At 42.6% G+C, this 12,971-nt stretch overlaps 1 protein-coding gene and 1 long non-coding RNA gene across 2 annotated transcripts in view; one reads left to right on the forward strand and one right to left on the reverse strand.

The window, feature by feature from the left end:
* LOC140226053 (uncharacterized) overlaps window positions 1-11,582 on the reverse strand; it is an 89,278-nt gene extending 77,696 nt beyond the window's left edge. The window contains exon 1 of the long non-coding RNA XR_011900873.1: window positions 5,939-11,582. This is a non-coding gene — a long non-coding RNA (uncharacterized lncRNA). The remainder of the gene's footprint in view (window positions 1-5,938) is intronic.
* LOC109033309 (proteasome adapter and scaffold protein ECM29) overlaps window positions 1-12,971 on the forward strand; it is a 480,922-nt gene that overhangs the window by 28,104 nt on the left and 439,847 nt on the right. The window lies entirely within an intron of this gene.

Below are 12,971 nucleotides of genomic sequence, written 5' to 3' on the forward strand. Positions count from 1 at the left end.
AGAGCCACTGCTCGGCGGCGGAATCAAGGCGGGCGGGTAGAGCGGTACGTTTCGAGTCCGAGCTCTTCGCTGCGCGATCGCAGCTCGCTTCTCTTGGCCATCTCATGGCCCGTCACCGCAGCGCGCTGCTTCTGCCTCCGATGCGCTATCTTGTTCCCTCTTTCCGTCGCGGTTGTAATTGCTCCTCCGGAGCATATGCCCTTAAATTCTATAAAATTTCGCTCACTTAGATCTAATTGCTGATGAATTAGACAATTCTGAATCATGTTTTAAATGCAGAAAGCTAATTTTTGGGGAAATTTAAGCAACTCAAAAAATTCTTAAAGCAAAATTAGGAGTTAAGAGCATGAAGCCGTCCTCCAATGATCAATAACATACGAAACAAGTTGAGTAAACGAAATCATAAGTAAGAAAAAAGAAATAAAGACACAGTTTTTCAAGACGTTCCATCAGATTTCATCCGAAAAACAGAGCATATAGAGTACAATCTTAAGAATTTTCTAGGGAGGCTAGGGGGAGGAGGAAGGGAAAAAGACTACGTTAACCCCTCCCCCCCCCCCCCGGATGGCGAACGCTACAGCTTGCCCTGTCACTGAACCCACCGCACGCCACTGAATTTTGAACTCTGGACGGAGCGAGGATCGCAATTTATGAAGGCCACGAAGAAAACCGCGTATACATATAAGATAGGTATGTGTCATAGACGTGTTTATAACATCGGACATACAACCGGTTAATAGTAAAAGTCAAGAATCCATTTATTCAAACAAGCATAAAAACTCGTATATACATATAGGATACGCATGCGACTTAGGTAAAATTTGGATTTCTCGAAAACGTAAGGTCGTATCAAAATTCTATCTGAACAGTTTTCCGATCTTCGATAGTGTAAAAGAATCGTATCGGGCTGGGGTGGATTGGAGGAGGGTAATTTTCCGAAAATATTTTCCAGCGTAGGACTTAGAAAATTTTTTAATATCCCGAATCAGACCCTCCTCTCCAGTCACGATACCAGCCCCATCCTGGAGGCTATGGTCTATTGATCCCGCAAATTTTACAAATTTTCGATTCATCGAACTGAAATTGCAATATACAATCCCAGTTGCTTATTCCAAAACACAAGGTTCGGAACCACATCTCCAAGCGCACACCACTAAAAATGAAATTCCCGGATCAGATGCTACTCTGCAGTCACTGATACCAGTCCCATCCTGGAGGATATGGTCTATGCGACTTAGGTAAAAGTTGGATTTTCTCGAAAACTAAAAGTCGTATCAAAATTCGGTCTGTATAGTTTTCCGATCTTCGATAGTGTAAAAGAATCGCATCGGTCCGCTACGTATCGGAGGAGGGTAATTTTCCGAAAATTTTTTAATTTCCCGAATCAGACCCTAATCTCCGGTCTCCGATACCAGGCCCATACTGTAAGGTACGGTCTTTCGAAGCCGAAAATTTTGCAAGTCCGAAATCTCGAAAACAAAAAGTCGCATCAAAATTCGGTCCGTACAGTTTTCCGATCTTCGATAATGGAAAAGAATCGCATCGATCCGCGGCGGATCGGAGGCGAGGGTAATTTTCCGAAAATTTTTCAATTTCCCGAATCAGACCCTACTCTCCAGTCTCCGATACCAGGCCGTTACTGTAAGATACGGTCTTTCGAAACCGAAAATTTTTACAAGTCCGAAAATCCGATTTTTTGCACAATCTGACAACATTGTATCGAAAAATTAACTAATTTCTTGCACCATCTGGTAACACTGTAAAATTCGATGTTGCAAAATTTCACCCATAAATAAATCATTTATTTATGTGCACCGTCCGGCAACGTTGTAACCGCCATCTTGAAGAATACACCATTGCATAACCTGCGTATTGAAGGGGGTACATTACACCATTGCATAACCCGCATATTGAAGGGGCAACATGTAATACTTTTTTTACAGTGTTGTCATATTGAACAATAATCACCATACAATACTGTAATTTAATTCGTATTTTTCTGCACAATTTGGCTAAAAACTTTTGACCTCAAGTCGCTATTTTCATACTACTGTGGGTATCCTACTTTCTTGTAAAAGTGCGATTGTCGGGAGGGTCGTTTTTTTAAACTTAATTTCAGAGGTACAACTAATGCCTCTGAAGAGGAAGTATCGCTGCTGATATTCGACGTAAGAACTTGACGTTTGCACAGCGCCTCCCCCCCCCCCCTTCCCCGGGATTAGATTATCAAAAATCCGATATTTTCAATATGTTGGCTGGTTTGAGCTCAAAATGGCTAAACTTTTTTTTTTTTTTTTTTTTCTAATTTCAAATTTGGTAATATCATGCCAAAAGTACGTCTAGGCTACAAGTTTCAAACAAATCCATCGGCAAAAAACCGAGTTGGATATTTACGGCCGTTTCGAACTTAAAAGCAATCAAGCAACTGAAAACTTAAAGGAGGGGTATCGATAAGGGCCGATTTTGGCCCCACTTCAAAAAATCATCTGAATCCATATTTCAAGTACCTTAGGGTAGGTGCATTCTGGCGCAAAATATTTTTGCGATTGTGCATCGTTTTCCTGCCAAAACAGCCGACTCAATTTTTCGGCTGAAAAATGGTTTTAATTTTATGACGAGCCCAAAAAAGCTTTGTTTCATGAGTACGGGAGGTTCATATTCGTAATTTTTTGCGTACTTTTCAGTGGAACAGGCGAAAATTGTCTAAACCCACTTTTAAGGGGTCATTCTAGACATTTTCAACGATTTTTGGGGTTTTTTGGCAATTTTTCACCTATAACTAGAAAACTGATGATTATACAACAAAAACGATTGCAGATTCAAAAAGAGCGTAAAAAATCCGTTAGAAATCATTGGTTAGACATTTTCTCAGCTTAAACTGTCAACACGAAAAACAGCTCTAAACTTGAGAAAACCGAAAAAACTGCATTTTCCACGATTATTAGTCTTCATTTACACCCAGCACAATTTTGCCACATCACCAAAATTTAACAGATTAAAGTTACATACCAGGACATGAAACACGCCACAAATTACGGTGTGGAAAAATTGTGCTCATAGTTAAAAATGGACTTTTGTTGAATGGAACCATCCTTGAATAAAAGATGAAAATTCTCTAACTCTCCGGGAAGATTCGCCAATCATTCATGGGATACCTGTATCCGGGTAATTTTTTGCGTACTTTCGATTGGAACGAGTGAAAATGGTGAAAAATCATGTTAAGTGGGCCATTCAAAGAATTTTTCAAGATTTAAGGGGGGTTTTGGGGTTTTTCTGTGGGGGGGGGGTTAGGGGTTGTTGGGGGGCTTGGAGAGCATTTTTTGTTTGTAATACACCAAAAAAATAACAAATTCAGAGAGAACGCGAAAAATTCGATTGGATTCGATACTTGACAATCTCTCTCAGCTTGGACTGTCCACACGAAAAACGGTCTCAAACTCGAGAAACTGGAAAAAACGGCCTTTTCTCCAGCTCCCCAGTCATAATTTACATCAATAGCTTAACAAAAGGTTTTTTCGTTTTTTTTTTCGTAAAACCCCCTCTAATGGAGATATATTTTTTAAATTTTTTTTTATTATAATTATTCATTCATTTATTTCTTTCATTATTGAACAAGTCACCTTATTCTGAACAATCATATACAAACTATATACTTAGTACTAAAATACATCGCATTACAGTTAAAAAATTAAATAAGGGCCTTATATCTGCCTTCTGCATACACACCCGAACGACCCTCTGGTATTTCTTCAATAAAACCTAGTGGAGTTATTGACCGTTAAAAAAAATACCGTTTTAAGTAGAGGGGAAATGGCGACTTTAAAACACCTGAGATGTCGAAATGTAACCTAACCTAAGTTCAGCGTTGCCGTGTGACCTAACTAAGTACAGCGTTGCCGTGTGACCTAACCTAACCCAACCCAACCCAACCTAACCTAACCTAACCAAACCTAACCTAACCTAACCTAAGTCCATTTCAGTCGCGGGTTGCGTGCCTCGCCGACCTAAGGTGCAGATATGCGGGTTGCATACCTTACGGACGGGAGGCGTCCTATGTTGGTCGCGCACCTCGCCGACGATCAGCGATAATTTGTGATGTGCATTCCTCACGAACCCATGAAATGCGGGTTGCATACCTTACGGACTGGAGGCGTTCTCATGTTGGTCGCGCACCTCGCCGGTGGTCAGGGATAATTTGTGAATCGCATTCCTTACGATCCTCCTGAAATGCGGGTTGCATACCTTACGGGAGTAAGGCGTTAACATGCGGGTTGCATACCTTACGGAAGTAAGGCGCTAATACGCGGGTTGCATACCTTACGAGAGTACGGCGTTTACCTAGTCTAACCTCTACACCCCCCTCAAATGGATGACGTCATCCCACCCGCACTTTGATGTTCCCGCGCCGATTCAGGTGATCCTCTGTCAACTCCTCCTCCGGCCGCCGTTCAGGGTGCGACCAAGTTTAAACCGGCGTGGCCCGCTTCGCGATTTATCGATTGATCTGTCATTTAAACCTATGAAAAAAGATCGATTATCAGGGTGCTCGCAGCGAACACCTTAATAATCGATTCTTTACCATAGCTTCAAATGGCGAGATATCGACAATCGATCATTCACGCCACGCCACCGGTTTAAACCTGCATCAAAGGCGCAGAGCCGCGCTCGGATCGAACGCTGTCCGAACGAGTCTGAGCCTGCCGGGACAAGTCTGAACCGGTTCGGGTCTCTTTTCCTTCGAGCGACCGGGAACAAGTTCCGAACCTGCCCGACGTTGCCACCTCGTGACTCCTTCATCTCTGCGACGTTGCCGCTCCGTTCAGCCCCCCGGGTGTAATTTCACGGTTTTCCTAAATAAATAAAAATTAAGAAAATAAGAAATGAATGAAAAATAAATACAAATAATAAACAAGCAGAAAAATCCAACATGAATAAGTATGTTGGAAAAGCGTGCCGAATAACTAAAATGTTGGACACAAACCTACTATTTTCACGTTTTGTCATTTGCATCAATTGGTACTTTTTGCTAAATTTGGGAGAAAATATTGATTCATGAACGTTGAATGTAAATTGATTTTAAGATTCCGTCCAATTATCTTGATTTTAAGCTGATATGCCGCATTTCGCACGACCGTGATTTGGGCGAACTGCGTGCATCGAAATCGCGTTGAGTTAATCTCTTTGGATTTCGAACTGTAACTTCTCTCCTATTCGGCCGATTTTTACAAATGAGGTCTCTTTTTATTTGTACTTTAACGGAAAGTAAGGAAAAACTCGCTAAATAGACGGAAAACAATTTTTGTGAAAATTTGGTGGATCCTGGCGTCACGGTGAATGGTTAATCGGGCGTGGAAGATAATAGGTTCGACGAGGCGACCCTCTCCTCGCCGTCTTTTATTGCCTTGCTCGAAACCTGACACCCAAAGCTATATCGGGAGATAACTGCAGTGGTTTGAGTGGATTTCTGCAGGGGCCACGGTTAGTACATGGTATAAAGAGTCACGAGGCTCATCACAGATTGCACTTGCAGTGCAAGACGCTCATTGGCTAAACAGTTTTGGCGGGAAAGAAGGTTCTAGAGTTGAGTCCTCCGAGCGTAAGAAAGCTTCTATGAGGTTTTTGTCAAATGAAATAATACGGTTTTGACAGGAAAATGTTCTCAAGGGTTCCCAATTAGCAGTTCATTCGGTTTTTTGGTAAGAGACTGAAGGGTTTCGACTCTGAAAGTCGAAAACTCTCTAGGGGAAAGAAGACTCTGGGGTTGAGTCAACGCGATTCAGGGTTGAGTCACGTTGACTCAACCCGGCAGGAAGAAAGATGAAAAAAAAAAACTACTGCGATTACTGCTGGCGGAGCGACCCGCCAGCCGACACAGCTCCTCACATCAAAGAAGATAAGACCACCCCAAAGGGGGTGGTTTTATAGAAAATACACTCACATTTTAAAACAAAGGACGAAGGTACGCACGGACGCGAAGAAGGGATGGCACGAACAACGGTCGGTGGCAGTTCCGATTCCCTCCACCAGGGAACTGGTGGGGGCAATCGGAAGTGCCAACCGAATTTTTAAATTTGTGGCGGGAGCAGGGATGCTGCGGGCAGAACACTACAACAACCCCCCGGATCATCTTGGCACTCACTGCTGAGTAACAAGGTGACCGGATCCCCAATAAAAAAAATGGTAGAAAAAAAGAAATTTAAGGGCTGATGTGAGAAAACCGTGGGCGGACTGGCTGGCTCCCGTATTATTCAACTTTTCTTAACTGAAAACATTGGTTACAAAACATTGGTTACAAAACATTGGTTACAAAATACATGAAATGGTCAGACATAAAATACAAATTTGAGGGCTGTGCTGCATATCTTAACTCTAAGTAGGGGGAGGGCAAAATTTGTTGATTTCCTTGTTTCATTTTTTTGGCTAAGGTGGAAAGAAAGGTGATCAGAAAAAAAAGGGAAGAGAGAAAAGAATTTACTGTTACAATGAAAAATTTTGGAAATAAACGGTAGTTTGCCTCTGTCCTCTCTAGGCTTTTGAGGAAACTAAAATGAAGAAGAAATACAAATTGGGCTAACAGAAACTACTCCGACCACGCCTGTAATGTGGATTTACAGGTGGCCACCCCTCTCGGTTCTCCTCTCTAGGAGCTACTTGAGACTAAGAGCGCCGGGTCTGCTGATTACTGAAATCGAAAGAATGGAATAAAACTACATGATATGAGACAAGGAAATCAACAGAATTAGGGGGAAGTACTACTGTGAGTGATTGAAGATTATTTTCTAGACAAAGGTCTTCTGAAAATTCTGACTCAGACATACAAGGAGAAACATACTGAAAAAATAATAAAGAAAACACATACATTTTAGGTTGCTTTTGGACTCGAATACATACAATTACAGAAATTGCAGAAGAAGAATTAAAAGTTAAACTAATGGGGCCTGTCAAAGTTACAAAATTTAAACACCGTGGCCGCACAGTGGGTGCTGTGCCTAACTAGGGATAAATGATTGCATAACCTACGGAGGCCAGTCGTAGGGGTTATTTTTCGCTCGGGTCTCTCTCTAGAGACCGCTTGAGACAAAAAATAAGAACAAATCGGGAGTTTTGATATCTGAGACTACCGCACTTTTTTGTGCCTACGTATGTACTGGTAAGTGTGGAAAAGTTTAATTTGTCGGATGACATACTACAACGGCTAGACTTAACACCTGCTTCTAAATTTCAATACAACAGAGGGGTACACCATTGTACCAAGCAAGCTCCTCAAGCAAGTATACAATGGGGATTTCTGTATAAAATCACACACTAATTAGGTGATGGTGTTGGCCCATTTATCATAAGAGACAGAAATCAATGAGGGGACAATTTTGCAGTTTAACAGGTTGTTCATACCGTAGGTAAATTAAACAAAAATAAAAAATTTTGGACGGTTTCGAAAAGAGTGAGATAGAGAAAAAAAATTTTAATTTAGCTACGGATTTAGAGAAAATGAAGTGGTTCAACATCGAGAGTCAAAAAGAATGTTTAAGTACACTTTGAGGTAGTCAGTAACATTACATAAAGAATTTCAACTTTAAAGAAACAAGAATGGTAAATATAAAAAAAAATCTTAACCTAAAACAAGTTTAAGGTAACATTTCTTGCTACCATAGGGCCGTGCAATTTTAAAGTACCGAGGTGCTTGCCTTCTCCGACACAGTCATACCAAACAAGACCAGGCGACTTCAAGGGATGCACTATGCACTCTCCGTTGACCAGACGGCTATCACCCATCAATTCCACGTCCATCACTGGATCCTGGGGGGCAACCTTGGCATTTGGTTAATCCTTCCCAAAAACACACAGCGACAGTGTCAGAAGATGGTGAAATAACGGTCTGCAGCCCAAAAGTGCGCACCGATGTCAACTCTCCGGAGAAGGTTGTTTACGGTGCCCACCCAAGGACTACAGATCCATCGCTGCAATATTTCTGGGAGGGTCCCCCTTGAAGTTTCAGGCAGGTGAAAAAAAAAATTATTTCAAGGATTTCTTGATAAAAAAAAAGAGAAAAGGTTTCTTGTCGACCCAAAGGGTTATGACGAAGCACCTGGCATCATATGACATGAAAATGAGAGAGAAAACAAGAGTATTGTACCCGCAGAATCACTGGCTGAGGGGTCTGCAGGGATTATTGGCCAGTCGACCCTTGAAACCTCCCCCAATTCAAATTCCGTTGGTTTTGTACTCTCATCTCAGTGTGGTGATATGGGATAAATGGCAACGTTGCGGCTTGGAGGGCAACAAGGCAGGAGCCACAACACCACCTAGCCTTATTTTCAGCAGAGAAGAGAGATAGCGGCGGCCTGATCGTGCGCGAGGGAGGGAGACATGCAGTCACTGGCGCAAGTCAAACTACCCCTGTCTTCCCTCCCCCACCGACAGGCGCAGCCAGGCAACCCGGCCGAGCTCCACACAAAGGCCGGGGCCTGAATCTCGACCGGTGATTTTTTTTTTATGGAGCCATTATCACCGCCCGCTTTACCGAAGGTTCACGCTCCAGAACCACAGGGGGCTTTAGGCTCTCGGCAAAATGCGGGGGCCACAAGAGTCAGCCAAGAGTGTCCAACCAGGAACAGCGCTCTCGCGGGGCCCCCAAATCAGCCAAACTGACCAGGGGCTACCTTGCTTGACCAGCGACAAAGCCGCAACAAGTTGCAACACCCTATCGCAGCATCCCCTTCTCTGACCCAGATCCACCAATGGGCCAACTTTGGGGGTTGGCCGACGAAAAGTGGAAAAGGAACCAAGGATGGGTCCGGGAGCTCCTAGAGGAACGAGAGGAGAGACACTCAGATTTTAGCCTTCGAGAGGCATCGAGCTCTTTTTCCCCATTTTTCCATTTTTGGACTTCATATTTTTTCATCGAGCCACTTCCGGTTTGTGAGATTTTCGGACATTTTTTTTTGCTCTCCATATATTTTTCTGTTCGTGTTCACTGTTATTGCCATTTTTTTTTTTTTTGCCGTCATATATTTTTCTGCTCGTGTTCGCTGTTATTGACATTTTTGCCTTCATATATTTTTCTGTTCGTGGTTGCTGCTATTGACATTTTTTTGCCGTCATATATTTACTGTTCGTGTTTATTGTTATTGACATTTTTTTTCTCGCTCTTACGTTATATTATACATTCCATTCCGAGTCCAGCTCCGATTTTTTTCTTTCTTTCCTCTCATCTCACATACCGGGACTCGCTTTCCACAATTTGGTGTCAGGTGTGGGGTGACTAAATTAGAAAGTCACCAGAGGCGAGCCCCGTGCCTCCCTGCGCCCGTGCAACCGCGCCGCGATTTCGCGAACCGCACGGAAACGCTCCAGTTTATTTCTTCGTGAGAGGATAGGACGGAACCAGCCAGCCAGACCATCCAGCCAACCAGCCAGCCAGACCATCCAGCCAACCGATCAACCGGAATAACCAGGGAAGGAAGCCAAGCCGCTCTGGCGATCTCCCAACCTCAGCAACGCCGACCTCCACCCCAGGCGACCGTCAGGATGGGGCTACAACTTTGGTGGCAACTCATCGTAAGATAAAATTTTAAAGAGATAAATTTTCTCCCCTCTGTCACCTCAGAAATTCTTCTTTTTTTTTTTTTGTTTGGTCTGTAGACGGAATCTCTGATTTTTTTTTTCTCTCTTTTCTCAACTGTTCCTAAGTGCTGAGCTTTTTTTTTTTTTTTTTTTCTCTTTCTTTTTTTTCTTCTCGTTGCGTCTCACAGGTCTTCTCTTACATTTTCTTGTTTCTTTTCTCTTTTCCTTTTTCTTTTCTTCCCTTTTAAGTCAATGTGTCGATCCTGCGGGAAGATTAGAGCCGAAAAGCGCGAACACAAGCTCCGGGCTTTAGAGCTAGCCGCGCAAATAGCTCGCTCACTCTTTGAGCTAGGGAAGGAAGCCGAAGCGAGTGGTAGTTTTCTCCTACAACAGTCTGCGGAGAGAAGCGGAGAGAGAATTCTCAGGCGGCTACAGAGCGCGCTGAAAATCGAGAATTAGTTGCATATGTGTGAATTAAAAATTTTGTCTGAAAATCGAGAATTAGTCAAGGAAGTAACTCTTTCAAAGCTCTCTGAGCCGCGAGAATTGAGTTTCCGCCTGGCACACTTGAAGCTGCGATCGAGCACTTCCTCCTCCAAGGGTCCCTGCATAAAATTTAAAGCTCTCTGAGCCGCAAGAATCCGAGATTCTCGCCTGGCACACTTGAAGCTGCAAATTTAGCACACCTAAATCGAGAATTAGTCAAGGAAGTAACTCTTTCAAAGCTCTCTGAGCCGCGAGAATTAAGTTTCCGCCTGGCACACTTGAAGCTGCGATCGAGCACTTCCTCCTCCAAGGGTCCCTGCATAAAATTTAAAGCTCTCTGAGCCGCAAGAATCCGAGATTCTTGCCTGGCACACTTGAAGCTGCAAATTTAGCACACCTGGGTTACTGTCCCCCTTCGGAGCTCTCTGAGCCGTAAGAATTAAATTTCTTGCCTGGCACACTTGAAGCTACGATTGGGACATTACTCGGAGCAGAGGGGTTTCTCCCAACCTCAAAGTAGCGTGGAATCCCAGGGGAAACTGGACTGAGCCCTGTCAACTCGAACCTTTCGAATTTTTACTTTCTCGCTCCCCTAGGGTAGAGAGGAAGTATTGTCATCCTCCAAGAAAAAAAAAAAAAAAAAGTTGAAATTTCATCATTTCTAGACGTTTTAAGGTCCCAGGAGTCAAAATAACCATACTTGAAAAAATGTGTGTCCGTCCGTCCGGCGTCCCCCAAATCTGTCTACAGCGATATCTCAGAATCTATCTGTTCGATTTCATTCAAAATTCTCACAGAACACCATATTTATGGTCTCCTTATGCACGTCCAACGATTTTGGGGTACGCTAAAATTTGGGGGGGCTAGGGTCAAATTGGGTTAAAGGTCCATTTTCAGCAAAATCACACGGAAAGCTCATTTTGAGGGACCGTAAATTTTGAAAAATGCCTTTAATTCTTTAAAAGTGGGCATCAAGCACATCACCTGGGTCATTAATTTAAGTTCCTAAAAGATCTTTGGACTAATCTCAAAATTCAAGGGATTACGAGGCCCAAAAGTAGGGCACTTTGCTCCGCGACATCACACAAACAACTCATTTTCAAAGACTGTAAATTTGAAAAAAAATGCCTTTCATTTCTTCGAAAGTTGGCATAAGAGCACCACCTGGTTCAATAATGTAAGTTCCTATGAGTCTTTGGACTAAACTAAAAATTGAAGGGTTACGCGTCATATAGCGAGGAGAGCACTTCGGTCACACGGAGAGCTCATGGACTGTAGATTTTGAAAAAATGCCTTTAATTCTTTGAAAGTTGGCTCAAAAGCACCATCTGAGTCATTAATTTAAGTTCCTAAAGGATTCTTGGACTAATCTCATAATTGCAGAGGGGCCGATAGGAAACGCTCAATTCTCTGATAAATGAGTCGGAACGCTTCTAGATAATAGCAGCAAACGCTTTGAGTCAGGTGAAACCTAGGAATTCAAATGCATTATATAATGCATCATATACTATTTCCAAAATTACTCCGTAGGTATACACAAGCAAAATTAGACAACTAATTAGGTAGGTAAGTACTTACAATATATAGTTACTATTAGTCATCAGCTGACGCAAGAACTGACACTTACATCTTTATTAAATACTAATATGTTTGTTGTTAATGAATTTAGAATCCCGGCAGATTCCATCTTTCGCGGTTCCTTTTTACGAGGTACTAAGCACAAATATAATATAATGATACGGCACAAATATGACTGATTTAATGCTTGTTACTTAATAAAGGAGGTTATAAATTGTTAGAACCCGAGGTTTGGTTGAAGGAGATGGCGCTCTCAGCGCTCTCTATTGTTTTCGCTTTGAATTACAGGGATACGCGGTAAGGAGATGGCGCTCCTGGCGGGCGTGTGGTGAACCTTCCAGCAGGTAGATTCGCCCGCCAAATTTAAAATTTGGGAGATGCTAAGCGAAAACCGTTTAGATTTAAGACTATTTGAACATCGAATAGTTATTCTACCCATTCAAGTAGATATTTGATGGCTTTTGACCGTGCTTAAGGAGAGATTATAATATAAAATCGTATCTGAAGTATGATGTCAATGAATCTAATGGATCCTAATGAATCGTAGAAAAGCTAAGATTTTTACGGATCGCCATCTTGACAGGAGACTTTGTTAATCAATTACATATTTAATTGAAGATGCCTCATAAAATCAACAAGTCGAGGCCGAATATATGAATTCATCACATATCGCGAAGACATTTACAATAAAGTTCAGTGGTTTGAATAAAAATTTCATAACTATTATCCTGTGATCAAAATTCCAATCAAACTTTATGATTTTGTAAAATTGGCAATATTTTTCTAAATATTCCAGTAAAAGTGTCTATGCCGGCGCGAAGCGCCGGCTCGAGCGAGAAAGTCCCGTGCGGTCCCCGCACCAATCCGCTAAGCGGATGGGGGGGGCGAAGCCCCCCAAATGCCGGCGCGTAGCGCCGGTACGCGGCGCGAAGCGCCGCGCATAAATTGGCCGGAGGCCAATTTTTTTTTTTCTCTCCTCTCTTTTTCCTGTATATTTTTTTTTCTCTTTTTCTGTTCTTTTCCCTCGTCACGCGAAACCTTCCAAGACGGCGCTGACGATCGACCAATACCCCCCAAATTGGGGTATAACCCCAAGAGAAAACTTCGCTAATCCCCTGTGGGACGCCTTGCAAATAGCCGAGGAGCTCGCGGAGCTAAAAGAGTCAATAGAGAAAACCTTAAGAGCCATCGGGTGGAAACCGAAGAAGAGAGCAAGAGCGAATAAGCGTATCCGAAAGAACAGAAAATTAAAACGATTACGTGAGCTCCTAGAAGTAAAGTCAGAATAGGCCCTTGTTTTTTTTGTGTGTGTGTGTGTGTGTTACATTTTTTTTTTTTTCCTC

Source organism: Bemisia tabaci, chromosome 1 (assembly GCF_918797505.1).
Source record: "Bemisia tabaci chromosome 1, PGI_BMITA_v3".
In the NCBI taxonomy this organism is placed as follows: Eukaryota; Metazoa; Arthropoda; class Insecta; order Hemiptera; family Aleyrodidae; genus Bemisia; species Bemisia tabaci.